A 14,065-nucleotide genomic window follows, 5' to 3' on the forward strand; every position below is an offset into this window, starting at 1 on the left:
CCATAGTAGGGCAAAGTCAGCTGAAATAGTTACAACAGTGTAAAAACTTATGATGTTTAATACTAAATGATATTTCTGTTTTTATGCTTTAAGAATAAAGGCCCATAATCTGGTTTTTATCTGTAACTCTGATTTTTGAAATGAAAGATTCTAATTTTCATTACAGACTTTTTAATAACACTCTTGCAGGAAAAAACAATCTTAGTGTACATGAAAATAGTTCCAATTGGATTCTACATATGCTTGAGTCCTATGCTGAGTTGAAGCTTGAGAGAAAAATTGTATGAATTTCACTTGCATGAAAAATGTATTGATATAATCCAAAGTGGAAAACAGTTTTCACTTGCATCAAGGAAGTTTCTTGCAGAACAGTAACTGAAATGTTTATTTCAGTTGATGAATATAGGTAGCCAAATTTGTCTGAACATTTAGACCTTGTGTTTCAGAGACAGACCCATGCTAAGAGCAAAATTTAACATTTGGAGCCACAGGAATGGTTCATTACTACAAATGTCTGCAATACTAATCAAGAGAGATAATGTTCTAGTCAGGATAATAATTATCATTTAACTGAATTGCAAATGTAAAAACCAGGACTCTCAAAACCCAGACATCTACAAATTGAAAGAAACAGGCAATACTTTTTTAACCACTTGAATTTCTCCCCCTAGAGGACTTCTGCAATGCTCAAGGGGGATGATTGCACATTGCAGTGCAGTCAACACTAGCACATCCACTGAATGGACACTATACTTTCTGCTGGGCCTGCTACAACTTTTGTACTGGAAGCAGCCAAGTTTACTGTATCCACATATGTAAAAAAGAGTAGAAGATTCCTTCAAGAAGCTCAAATGTGAGTTAAAAGCAACAAAGTGACTGTGGTGTAATCCTTACTGCTTATATATGCCAGAATAATATCAACAATCTTTTTCCAGTACAACCGCCAGCGAGCAAGGAATGGTACTAGACTAAACACAGAATGTAAAAGAGCGTAGAGAATTGGGGTCTGTGCTAAAAGAAACGTGAAACCCCAATGAATGGAGCAGAATGAATTGCAGACCGTTCAGAGCAGCATTATAGGTTTCCCACATGGGCACTAACAGCTGAGTTCCACAAGGTTTTGGCAACAGTACAATTTGCAACAACAACGAAAAGAGTTTGCTGAATTATTTAAGCATGAAATCAACATACCTCAGACAAAACTAGCCAATGTGTGTTAAGCTAAAAAACTTAAAAATAAAGCACTGAACCTGAGTGGGAATGCAGTGACTTTAATTCACCTCAGTTGGTACACTAATTTCTCTGGAAATGCAACCTAACTGTAGGGCAGGCTACCCAAGGCAGAGTACTGCTGCAGAGCTTTCCATGCAGTGCACTCACTGGGGTGGGCTGGGAGGGGGAGGAGTTGTATGAGGATGCATACCTCCTTCTCCTCCCTTCCTTTTGCTCTGTTTAGCTTTCATAAATTCACAGTGATGTGATCCCTGCCATCCCTTATCTGATTTGTTGGTTCATTCATTCTCAATGTCCAAAAAAGACTTTTTTTGGACATTGAGAAAGTCAGCTCTTTCTACTGCCACAGATCAAACATCTCAGCTTTAAAGAATGACAGAGAGAATGAAACTAAAAGAACAGCCAAAAAGCAATTTGATTCTATGAAAATAAGCAGCAACAAAACAGCAATGGTACATCCATTTTGAGACTGCCAAGATCCACCCCTTCTTAGTTATCTAATTCACCAGAAATACTAGTCAAAATTTTCTTTATCAGCACTGCTTATACTAATATACACACACAACACACATGTACAGTTAGAGTTTCAGAAATTCTTGGATACTAAACCCTCCACTCCCACAAACTTCACTCTCTAATTCTCCAGGGGGCTATATATTGTAGGAGTATTTATTTTTCTACAGTGGTGCAAACGAAGTTAGTGAAAACAAGAGCTGGGCCTCGATGCTCCTCTGAAATTTGCCGTCATACTTTGCAGCTGTGCAAGGCAGTAGGAGTGGGAAACTGCCGAGCAAGAGGTCACCAGTGCCACTAGTGCTCCTCAGAGTATTCAGAGGGGTTTGAATTCAGACCACTGTAGTATGAGCTATTGTTTCCACTGTTGTTCCCCTCGTGGTCCATGAAGGCTGTTTAATGTGCTTTGGGAGGAGGGGAGTACTGAAATAAGAAGGGGAGGCTAAGGGCATGAGAAAGATTAAGGCAAGTGCTTTGGTGAGGGTTTCCAGTGTGGCTGTTTTCCTTGTAGTTGCAAACCAAAAAAAAAAAAAAAAATTACACCTGGATTTGACATATTACACAACCCCTGAGACTTTCTATTTACTGTGCCTATGCTATTTTTAAGACTAGCTCATACCCCACCTTAACACTCCACGTGAGATGCGCTACATGTGCACTCACAGGAGCTACAGTGGCACCAGTGCTGTACTGGATAATAAGGTCCCAGTGTTGCTGTTACCTCACTGGAAGGTAAGGATGTTCACTTTAAGAATCCATATTTTCTCCTAAGATGCCTGCAGCAGTGTGGATTCTAGCTAGACTAATAGTGTTGCAGTCCTCATGTGCATATCCAATTGCTGGAAAAGTTATAATCTAAATCACATATTCTTTTTCAGTGATTGCATGATTTGTATAAAATGATTTATACTAAATTTCATTGCAGGCAAAGGCAAATGACATGAAATTTTACTAGTGTCAAGAAGGGATTTTACTTTATTTTAACTTAAAAGCTGTTCTTCCAAAAATCACACTGTCACAGTTAGTTGAGAATCTGGATTTTTCCTGCTATGCAAGAACAATTTTCTGTCTGATTTCAAAAAGGCATAATATAGGTTAACAGTTTTTAGTAATTTTCATCATCGTTTTCCTGGGCCACTTTTGCATTAAGGATTGATCTGTTTTGGACCTTTTTTTTTTCTTTTTCTCCTGACATCCGTAGAATCCTGAGCACAATGGCATCAACTCACTTTCTTATATAACAGAGAATTTCTCCCAGTTTGTTCTTTATGATTATTCATCACCAGTGATCGAGGTCAGAGGCCCTTTTGGAAGTGCAATCTAGTGCAATTCTATAATACCTTGTAAACATTTTAATCTTTTTTTAGAATTATTTTCCCTTTCTAGGCTCAGTGCCACTTTCCAGTGGATTTAAAACTAACATTAAAACTTATAAATCTAATTTAGCAGAATAGTCTACCCTGAAACAGTTGTTTAATTATTTCCTCCTAGGAAAATGAGCAGGCATTTTGGACACTACTTATCAGCATAAGCATCAGTATTATATCAACATCAGTACAGCAAAGAAAAGGTGCCACGAACAGTTGTGACAATTTTTGGATCAGCAGACTTCTAGCTGCACACCAAATTGTACACATCACACTCATTAAAGGGAAGGGAACGCTCAGATACAGATTCACACATGCAAAACTTCAGGTCTTCTATGTGGAAGGCATTTCTTCTGCCACAGGAGCCTGCCCAAGTCCCATCCTACATGTAAAGCCATTTTTGCCAGATCAAGAGCTCTATGTCCCCTCTGCACTGCAAACCAAAGAGAGGTAAGACTTCCCCCTTAAGTACACAAAGGAGGAACTATATAGCAAAGTGTGCAACATATGTGCTAGACTACTTCTGGTGTACAGCCAAGCCTGAAAATCCATCTCTTAAATTACTTTATGATTGTTACTTAAATAAGTGGAGCTAAAAGAACACATTTAATATTTTCAGACTCTTGAATATAAAAGACAAAATGGTCTACGCACATAAAATCAGACATGATTTAGGTGAAACATATTGGCACTTGATTGCCTTTATGTTGACATATCTAACAAAGAAATAAAGATTCTAAGGCCTTACATGTAAAAAAAAAGAGTTGTTACTTTTCTCTGAATTTATTTGGTATAAGCTTGATAGACTTAGTGCTACATTTGAGGAAAAGGATGAGATGCTCTACTGTGTCACTCACTACTTGGGATACTCAATGCAGAGAGAACCAGAGCTGTGCTGCACACAGAAAACATAAAGAGAAACCTCTCCATAGTAATAGTTCAAACCAGATCATTCTGGCTCCTAGCCATGCCTCATGTTTTAATCTCTTTGTATTGTGTTATCTGCTTGCATTTGGATTTTCATATAATTTCCTCACAGTTAACAGGTACTCAAATTCCAGGCCCCTGATTTTTACTATTTTTTTTTCTGTTTGAAAAGCTCATCTTCCCCTTTTGGCGCGAGATTCCTTGTTTTGTCAGGCCTTTATTAATTTGCAATGCCTCTGCAAAACACACCCTCATTGGTGTGAGGTGGGGAGGCACTTTAGGAAGGTGGCAGCACAGCTTTCAGTTCACCTTGCTAGTGCAAAATGGAGGCTTGTACCCTCATTCCTCCTGCTGGAATAAATTGTAAGAAGAGTAAGAGAAAGGCAATAGGCTGATGGATCTGAAGGTGGTTTTGTTTTGGTCTCGTCCAAAGTAGAACAGTTTTTCTGAACCATGAGTGTGCTTAAAGGTCAGCCTAATTTTTAAAATTTATTTTTGGTAGAGATGCTTGCCAAAATCTACAGTGTGATTCTAAAGTATTTTTCTATTTCATTGAGCCAGTCTGAAATTACCGTGAAGTATATGCAGGAGGTAGATTAAAGAAGGTCTCACTTTGAAAAAGAAATAATATCATGGGCTTCCCTGTGTACTTGTATGGAAATGGATAGCATGCAGAGCAGTGTCTGACTGACATGAAATAGCTGAGAACACGTGGTGCAGAATGCCTGGGTTTGCTGTGCCTTTGGGTTAGTGTGCAGAGAGCATTCACTGCTGAAGTCCTGATCACACCATCCATAAATGAGAAAGACTCCATTATCCAGCTCCAGGGATGCTGGGAGATTACGTAATGTTTGCACAGCTATTGAAAAATAAGAAGTACTGTGAATTATGCAGTATAATTGCTGAGAGCAAAGACTTATCCTCTCTAAAGAAAATGAGAATGACAAATTCTAAAGAAAATTATTTTGGAGAGCATCTTTAACTACATTAATCTACACTATTTATCTATTTGCTAATTAAAATTATTTTAGTCTGTTTGAACAGATCAGAACAATTTACATGAAAAAAGACACCTGACTGTAGTTGTCACTGAAGTGTATTCAATCCGTTGAGAAAATCATTAAAAAGTTAGCACTGTACTTTCAAAAGTTTCCCCTTATTCCACGCCACATCTTCATAAGCTACTTAATAATTTAATTCTTTCTGTGTCTGTGTTTCAAGTTGGTTAAATCTGGGCTGCTAAGTGGTACTTTCCTTTCAAGGGATTCATTTACTGAGGAATCCTCTTCACTCTGATTTAGTCTTTCATCTTGCATGGATGCTGCTTTACTCATCACTAATTCACACCACACATCACAGGCTACATCAACATCTGCATCTTCTGGATGGAAAGTTTTCATTTCTTCCCCTTTAAGAATATCTGTCATTCTGCAGCCCCAGTCATCAGCTCCTAACAACCTTCCCAGCTGTACAAAAATGCATTCTGAATAAACATTGGAAGGAAGGAAGCATAAATATTTGACAGCATTCACAGTCGAGGTTATTAAGCACTCTGCGTTTCAGAATACTCAAGACTGTCTTCCAATGAAGTATTACAAGTGATTCTCCAAGTATTTTTTAATCTAAGTAAGCTTTTACTCGAGAAGAGGCTAGTTGTGCCTGGTTATAAGACGAGAGGGCACACAGAGCATTTACAATTTCATTTTCATTTTGTCTGGTTTTGTGATTATCATATTCTGCATACCTGGATCTTTGTTACTTGGAATGTTGAGCATGCCCAGAACAGGCACAGTAACAGAAGTTAAAATCAGAAATTAATGACTTCCTCCCTGTGGAGTAAGTTAATGCTTATCCCATAGGCCAAACTTTAAGTGATTTGGTCATCTGAAAGACATCTTGGTTCTCTCATTCTCCATCTGGGAGGTTTTTAATGCTATGGTGTTGTAATATAAAAGCTACAGAGGAAACATTAAGAGGGAGAGTGAGTTGCTTTCATTCTCTCTCAACACCTTTGCTAGAACTCCGACAATTTTCCCAATAATGTCTATGTGACTGCCCATTAGATATCAATGAGGTAGAACTGCAGCCTCATATGAACACATTATTGGAAAACCAGCCTAAGGTGGGTTTTTTTCTAAAATATTATTTTTAGCTATGAGATGCAACAGCTTCTTGACAGAATTAATAGTTTATTTCAATCTGAATTCTAAAGTTTCTGGTGTTTCTTAGCAGGCTGATGTCAAAATAACTTAAATCACCTACTCTAAATTAGGTCCAAGTACACTCTTTTATTAAAGGATTAGCACAAATATGTGTAATTCTTCCTATATTTGTATCAACGCCATTCATCTGTTACAAACTTCCTTGTCCACACCTATATCATAAAGTAATCACTGCAATCACTGTTCTAATCTGTTCTCCTAATCTGGGGCCTACTGGAAATCTTATGGTCTGGGCTGCTGGAAGCCAAGAAAACCTTGCTCCAGCCCCCTTACACCTGTGCAGAGCTCTACTGATCTGCACAATTAGTCCAGCTGGGGCTTCTGGCACAAGTGGCCACACTGGCAGAGCCAGCTCTTCAGATTATAAAACATGTGGATTAGCAAGATTTTTCCAGTGATGTCAGTAGAACACTTTTGGTGTTGAAGCTTGGCTGGATAACATTCCACATTAAAACATGGATTTTTGACTAGATATTGGCCTAAATGTAATCTTTTTTCCAAACTGTCCCAAACACTGCAAAATACTGCAAAAAGTTACTTACACTCTGGATTTTTTCACAGTGATCAAACACAACCAAATACATTTCCCCATCTGAATTCCTATTGCATGCTTCCTTTCTTTTTAACTTAATGTAAGATTTTCGATACAATAGGGAACACAACTCCAGCAAATGTAGAACCTGTATCCACACTGCATCCCAGGAAATATTCTGGAAATATTCAATTTACAGGAAAACACTGGATGCACAACCAGCAAATCCATCCTGCATATTTTTTTTTTCCAAATGAGGCTTCATCTTAGCATATTCTTTTGAATATGTGTGAAGCACACACACCTGAAGTACATCCTGATACTGCACTGGCAATAAAATACAGCATGAGATAGTACAGTCAGCCTGACTGTACAATTATAAACCTTCAGAGAGTAAGAATTATCTTGCACATGCAAAATTGTCACATGCTAGCCAAAAAGCAGCACTGAGCACTCAGTATTTAAGTACTTAATTCCTGACATGGAATAGAGCAGCTCTAACTACAGGGCACTGCAAGAGCAGACATCAGAATAACCAAGCATGTCAGTTCACACCACAGTGATAAGCTCCTGACAGAAAAGGACAAAATTCAGATAACTCGTACTTCTGAACTTCCTGAGGTATAACAACTGTTCAGGCTGCAATGCAAAATGTATAGTAAAGTTTCAGCTTTAAGGTTTTTTATAATGGAAATCCATATCATATCCTAAACTCGATTATTAGTGAGAGCACTTTAGAGTATATAATGTCTTTAGGTATTAGCATTTATGTGCAAAGGCTTGAGGGTATTTTACACATCACACTGCAGTACATAACTGACCTCTGAGGAGACAGAAAGCAGCAGGAAAAATCATACTTGCTGCCTTTAAGAAAAACACTTAGAACAACATGAGCACAAGTCATAAATGACTTGTAGTACATCAGTATTAAACTGATGAATCTGGCTTATAGCAAGCCAAATTTGGACTGCACAATCCCACAAAATCCTGCAGCCTGTAATAGCTTTATGAGCAGTACTAGACAGCACAAAATTTGCCCAAGAACATAAATACTAAAAGGAATATAGTCAAATATGGAAGTTGTTTCAAACTTTATAGAAAAAATTGTGGATGAAATGTAGTTAGATAAATGGGGTTTATTTGTTAGCTAGACCCATATGCCCTGAATGTAAATACATTTGAAAATCTTGTTTAATCTGATTTTTTAAAGTATCTTGTTCCATTTCAACATAATCTTTTAAATGTGTTACAGCAACAAGAACTCATATGTCACATATATTCATCATCAATTTGATAAGCTAACTAGTGCAGGGGCATAAATTGCATTTTTCTGCTTTGAGACTAAGTACATTATTTTTGTCTAATCCTCTATTTTACAGCAAATCCTTCTTGAAGAATTTTAAAAATTCAGAACAAAGAACAACATAATTTTACAATTTCAAATGGGGACACGTAAGTGGGCTACACCAGTACCTGCAGCTTCCTGAGAAAGGCACACAACCTGCAGACAGACCTAGAGTGCATCATTGAAGAGCCTTGATGTGTCTCCAGCCTTAGTGGCATGTGTCACAGGCCAGACAAAATGGCTGATAAGTACTCTCACAAAAAATTAAAAGCATGCAAGAGATGAAACCCTGGTCCAGTTAAATGCAAGGGACATTTTCTGGGTGACTTCAGTAGGTTAATCTTGCATGTACCCTGCAGTGCTAGGACCTGCTAGAAGGCAATGCCTTCCTTACTGTGCCCTCCCAAGCACTTGGCTGGCGGCTACAGAAGTGTAGCACAAGCTGCAGTGCAGCCTCGGTGATGCTCTCAGAGCTGCATGCAGAGTCTAGCACCATAACCCTGAGTGTTACTGCGAGATCGAGGCTTCAACCACACAGGTTCAACTTCCAGTCTGTCAGAAATGAGCAGTCAGAGCTTCAGTATAAGCTGTGTTTACCTATTCTTGTTGCTAAGCCAGAGACACCATGCTCCAGTCACTAATTTCATATTTGTTCCTCCAGAGGAAAAAAAAAAAAAACCACTCTAGGCTGAAAAAAATCCTGGCACCAAAGAACAATTCTTAAGCTGAACTACAGAGTGAGGCCAGGAAAACCTGCCCACGAACAGTTAGGTGGTCTCTAGACATTGGTTTCATTGGCAATTGTTCCACAGAGAATCTGTGGTGCTCGTAAACATTTCTGTGAATGCAGGATTTGTTACAAGTGCTTTTTATATAAGACATGTCAAAATGCTATCATTATGCATGGATGGACAGAAAGTATAAATTAAATATTTCAAAAAAGGATCAGAGAGTTCAGTTCAGAAACTGAAGTCAGCTGGAAAATGAGTCCGGCTGTCCTTGGAATTTCTAAACTATTAGGTGAGACAAGCATTTTGAGGCAAATAGATGCTATAAAGAGAGCAGCCTGTTTATATTTGAAAAGCTCCATCTTGATGAGATAAAAATTATGTCACTTATCTGTAAGAGAATCATGGCTCTTTCTCCAAATGAAATCCATGCCCCAAGAGTGGTTTGGTTGTGTTGTGCTCCTCAAATACCAAGAGGAAAACTCTTACTTCAGTCAGAATGCATTTTTTTTAAGATATAAGACTACAATGTCTTTGTGTAACAAGACAATGTGTCTTTTACTGTACATTTCTCCATCTTGAATTAATTTCTACACTTCCCATAGCCAATAAACAAACTCCTAACAAAAACTGCAGTATATGAAGCACAGACCTCTACTATTGTATCTATGTTTTCATAACTAAGGAAACTGTAACAATACTATAAACTAAACCCAATCTAAAATAGCACATCCCAGATGGAACAGAAGGGACAAAAACATCCGTGAAGCTTTCCAACGCTTACTATGCATGAATCCATTTTTATGTGATGCTTTTTTATAGCATAGTGTATTGAAGTTCAGATTTCTCTCCAAGAGCTTTTAGATGTCATAGTTAATACAGAAAGATGTTACAGAATCTGTGGTCTTTGAAACTGCACTCCATCATTTAGGGGCAAGAAGGCAAGAAAGTAGTTTAAGTCATATAATTTTATCTCTATGATCTAAACACTTTGTGAAGGGTTTCAACCTTTTATAAATCAGTCCAGGAAAATGTAAGAAGTACCCTCCACAGGGTGCATTATCATCTTTCCCATGCTTGCCATGGACAGTTAGGATTTTATTTGTTTTACACAAAATCTCTCTTAGAAATTATCCAGTTTAAGTAGGATTTAAAAGCTATTCCAGGCTTGATCACTGAAATGAAAAATCAGGTGTTAGCTCCTGACCAGCATAATTATATTTTTCTTTTTTAAAAAATTACTGCAGCATGGCATACAAACTTGTTCTAAGGACTGCCAAGTAAGATTGAAGTAACAGCCTGATGGTGGTGATATTTGCAAGACCTTTTCAGAGTTCAGCATCAGCTTCTGTCCAGATGAAGGCTGTGAGAGGTAAGAGGGATGACTGAGGTACGTGCTGGCCAGTTGGTGGGTGCACTAGCACTGGCTGGTGTACTTTGAAAAATCCTCTAAATGCTCATGGGAGCCTCCCTCCAGAAGGCACAGAAAGAGACTCATCATGGATGAAAATCCCAAATAATTTCCATCTGATACTGAATAACTTGTCCTTTTGAGCCTTTCAAATTTAGCAACCTAATCTTCTTTCAGATTCAAAATGTATTGATATATTTTTAACCATGATACCTGGATCTGGATGAAAGAGGAAGTGGGACTGAAGTTCAGATGTTCAGTGGTGCATGCTGGAGAAAAACATTGTGACAAGCCCCTGGTTAGACTTCTGTTTTGTCACTTGTTTTGACTCATTCAATATGTGCCATGGCAACTTGATTTCTCAAACTTTTGCACCATTCTAAGTTGAAAGCTTTATAAAGCACTATTAGGACTCTTTTTATTACAGTCTTGCAAATAAACTGATCTGACAAAAACTTACTTCTCTCATCCTCTGTTGAGCAATATTATTTACAGTACCATTGTTTCAACCCGTATTAGAGTTTTAAAGGCCATTCCATCATTTTTCCCATGCCTGAAGTCAGGTGAACAATGCTTATAATTACTTGACTTATGCCATTTAATATTTTAAACAATGGGATGTGAGATTTCCCCCCCCAGGCTTTTGAAACTTTCTCAGTTTTCCAAAATTTGTTGAAAATAAATACTAGCAGTCAAAAATACTCTATGAGACACATCCCCTGAAATACTTGGGGGAAATTTCTGTTGAATGTTGACTCAGGTGATGTTTAAAAATTCTTTAAAGAATGGAAAATATTTAATTAACCTATCCCATTAATATATAATCTACTGCTTTCCTAGTTATAGAATTGAAATATTTACTGAAAACACCTTCTTCTCCCATTACCTGTTCATCTAGTAATTGTATATAATTGATTTGATATATTAATTTTAATATATTGTCATTTTCTAATGACTATACACTTTTTCTAGGTTTTTTTCTTCCCTTATAAACCTTATAATCCTATTTTTTTTTTCCTAGTTTCATTTGCTGAATTATCCTTCTTCTGGATTTAAATACTTCCCTCTTACCCCATATGTTTCTTTTTAAATCAGCATAAGGTTTCTTTCCTAGATTTGAGGGTTTGGGTTTAGGGATAGAAAAGTAAAATCTTGCCAACTACTGCCCAAGTAAAATCAATATTTATATTTTTCCCTTATGACTGAACTAATAATCAATTACAGATTTATGAGTATTAGGTGGGATTTTATTATACTCATATATATCTCAACTATAATCATTTCATAAGCAGGACAATCACCAATTCCAAGTTCCAAGATCAGTTCTTACATAAGCATTAAGATGAGGATTACTGTGGATTTCCCATGGAAGATGTAATGCTTATCAAGTCAGGAAATGGATATTTATAATTTACAATTTTGAAAGAAATTCCAACATTCTCTGGCACAGAGGTTTGTGTCTGAAGGTCCATGACCATCCAGTCAAACATGTAACACTGTGCTAACAGGCAGGCTTTTCTAGGCATGCTCTTTGTTTATGTTGGTGCTTGCCACAGGTCCCCAAACCTTCTGCATGCTGCCAGCAAGAGCACTTGGGCAACTAATCTATGCTCAGGAATGTATTTTCCAGCTACTGAGGAATTTGGACCCCTCTGCCAAGTAGCAAGTTCTGATCATACAGATTTAAGTACTAGCAAACAAATCTGAACATATGCTCACCAACAACAGATTCCAAATTGTGTTATTACCCAAACCCATAACAAAGAATTGCTTCTCACATCACGATGCCTTAAACAGTTTTGCTCCCAAAACTTTAAACATAAATAAATTAAATTAAAAAAATCTCTCATACCCCTAGGCAGACTCCCTCCAAAAAGTCTTCTGTTGTATGTAACTCACCTCCTTTTCTCAATCTCTCAGAACAGGTAAACTACTGAAAATTTGTTAGAAAACTATTAGAATGAGAATTAAAATGATTTCACCAGCAGTTGCAGCTGTCCAAAACATTGAAAAGTTTGGTCATTAGCTTTGCTAGATTTTGGTTAACCCATCCATGTAGATGGGTTCCTGTCTTTGTAAAATTAGCTATTTTCTGTGAATCCAAAGTGATGGGCAAGCATGTAAGATCATTACAGTAATTTCCTGTTCAGCTTGGTTGCAGATTTCAGATTGAGTGGATCATTCTTTTCCATCCTGACCAGAATTTTTTTTAAGTCAATTGCCACTGGTTTTAGAAAAAGGAAATTTTTATAAGAGCTCTCCTTTACAAAGACTCATCCAAATTAAAGATCTCAACATTCTGAACATTCCTCATTTGTAACTAAAACCCAAATAGGGGGGATGATTTCTAATGAGACTCTGTGTTGTGTTACTCTTGCTGCTGAATTATATTCATTTTATTGCTATAATCTGTGTACTTTCCAGTGACCCATATGACATCTAGGTCTGCTGCAAGTCATACAGCCATTCCAGATCTTATCAAATATGTAAATCTTCATTTTAACTCTGGGAACTGAGGTTCACTTTTGAATGTTTCACAGAAATATGCACTTTCAACCATGGCTGCAGGCTAGTGTTCCCTTGTGTAAGTCATCCATTTTTAGAACTAACTGTACAATTAGGCAGTTCAAGTCATGCAGAAGATCCATGGAATTTGTGCATTTTGCTCATACGAGGGGTTTTTTATGTTTTTTGTTGCTGTTAAGGCATTTATTTGTTCATAAATAGATCTGAAATGCAGATAAATAGCTCTGTTGAAATGATCAAGGATTGCAAGGGAGGCCGTGTCAAAGGACATTTTCCTTGGGTGACTGAAAGTCAGCATGGTACATAAAGTTAAATTACAAAAGGCTTTTATAATCAGTAAATTGCAGTATTTCTTTTGTTACCATAGCATTTGGCAAACATTTCTCACATTAGGCAATTAAAAAGGAAATTCCACTGTTGTCTGGCAACTTTGGAAGCACTTAAGTTCAAAATTACGAATTAAAACAAAGACTAGAAATAAAATAATTATCTTTTGTTGCTTTTGACTTCTGGTCTCACGATCAGAAATCAGGGATACAGTGCATCAAAGCTGCCAGGGGGTCACTAAGGAAAGTGATTTCAATTAACAATTGCATACAAGCAGCTTCTACACCCAAATGAAAAAGGATGCCAAAGCATTTGTTTATGAAATTGGAGGATTTAAACTGTTTAATAAATATTACAGTCTCAACAAGTCCTCTTTAATGATATTTGTAGGAACAAAGCTGGGCTGCTACCCTGTGTAGAACTCTGACAATATTCAAACCAAATCAAATTTTCAGATGCAATGTGGACTATTCTGAATACCTGTAAGAGGAGTAATCCTGTTTTAATCCTGTGTTAACCTTTGTTAATTATTGATGCCAAGTATATTCTAAATATAAATAGAGAAATAAGTGCAGGAAAAGAACTCTCTCTTTTTATACAGCCTCTAACCTGAGCAGCTTTTGAACCTCTGGCATGTCCTGCTTCCCTAAAAGAACCTTTGAAAGTCCTTGGCTTTGACAACTTTGTTTACAGAGCCCCTCATCCAGTAAGAGATTAATTCCATTTGGATGATATCTGAGAATTTCTGAAATATGTTTGAATCCCTGTAAATTATGGCAGTGTAGTTTCAGATAACTTGGAAAATTGCTTAGGATAATTGCCCTCAAGAAGCCAGACATTTAGCTGAGTCTCCAGAACAGGCTTTCTTTGTTGATTTTATATGGCAGCCTAATGCTAGACTCAAATTTGATTATTCAGATAGTTTAATTTTAAA

The 14,065-nt window shown here is 37.2% G+C and overlaps 1 long non-coding RNA gene across 2 annotated transcripts in view; it reads left to right on the forward strand.

The window, feature by feature from the left end:
• The window catches only part of LOC115483915 (uncharacterized), an 82,744-nt gene that overhangs the window by 62,144 nt on the left and 6,535 nt on the right, over nucleotides 1–14,065 (forward strand). For both annotated transcript variants that reach the window (XR_003944654.2, XR_003944655.2), the window contains one exon: nucleotides 10,115–10,239. This is a non-coding gene — a long non-coding RNA (uncharacterized LOC115483915). The remainder of the gene's footprint in view (nucleotides 1–10,114; nucleotides 10,240–14,065) is intronic.

Source organism: Serinus canaria, chromosome 8, assembly GCF_022539315.1.
Source record: "Serinus canaria isolate serCan28SL12 chromosome 8, serCan2020, whole genome shotgun sequence".
NCBI lineage: Eukaryota > Metazoa > Chordata > Aves > Passeriformes > Fringillidae > Serinus > Serinus canaria.